The sequence below is a fragment of the Vigna angularis genome, chromosome 8 (genome assembly GCF_016808095.1).
Source record: "Vigna angularis cultivar LongXiaoDou No.4 chromosome 8, ASM1680809v1, whole genome shotgun sequence".
NCBI classification, from domain to species: domain Eukaryota; kingdom Viridiplantae; phylum Streptophyta; class Magnoliopsida; order Fabales; family Fabaceae; genus Vigna; species Vigna angularis.
In genome coordinates this window covers 12,747,175-12,747,570 of record NC_068977.1, presented here as the reverse complement: position 1 = coordinate 12,747,570, position 396 = coordinate 12,747,175, and positions in this window count along the sequence as shown.

The following is a 396-nucleotide window of genomic DNA, read 5'->3' as shown; positions in this document are numbered from 1 at the left end:
TTGAAACTCTGTTGTGTTGAGTTTGGTATGATCTTCTTTTGGTAATAACTATTTAATACTTTCTTATGTTATTTCTTAAAATATTTTACTGGCATAAGATCGTTTTTTTATTTAAAACATTGCCTTTGAATGCAATAGAGACATTAAGTTTTCTTTTAATAAAACTATACATCAACTAACTTAAATTTGTTGGTTTCTCAAAACCTAGTCTTTTCTTAGTGACAAGTATTACATATTTTGTTTTTAGTATGATAAGAAAAAAAAATTATAGTTGTGGTACAAAATTTTTAATTTTGTTAAAATGGAGTTAAATTATAGGAAGTTTTTTATTTTTTGCTTTGGTTTTATAAATTTAAAATTTTTAGTAATTTTTATATGATTAATTATATCTCTATA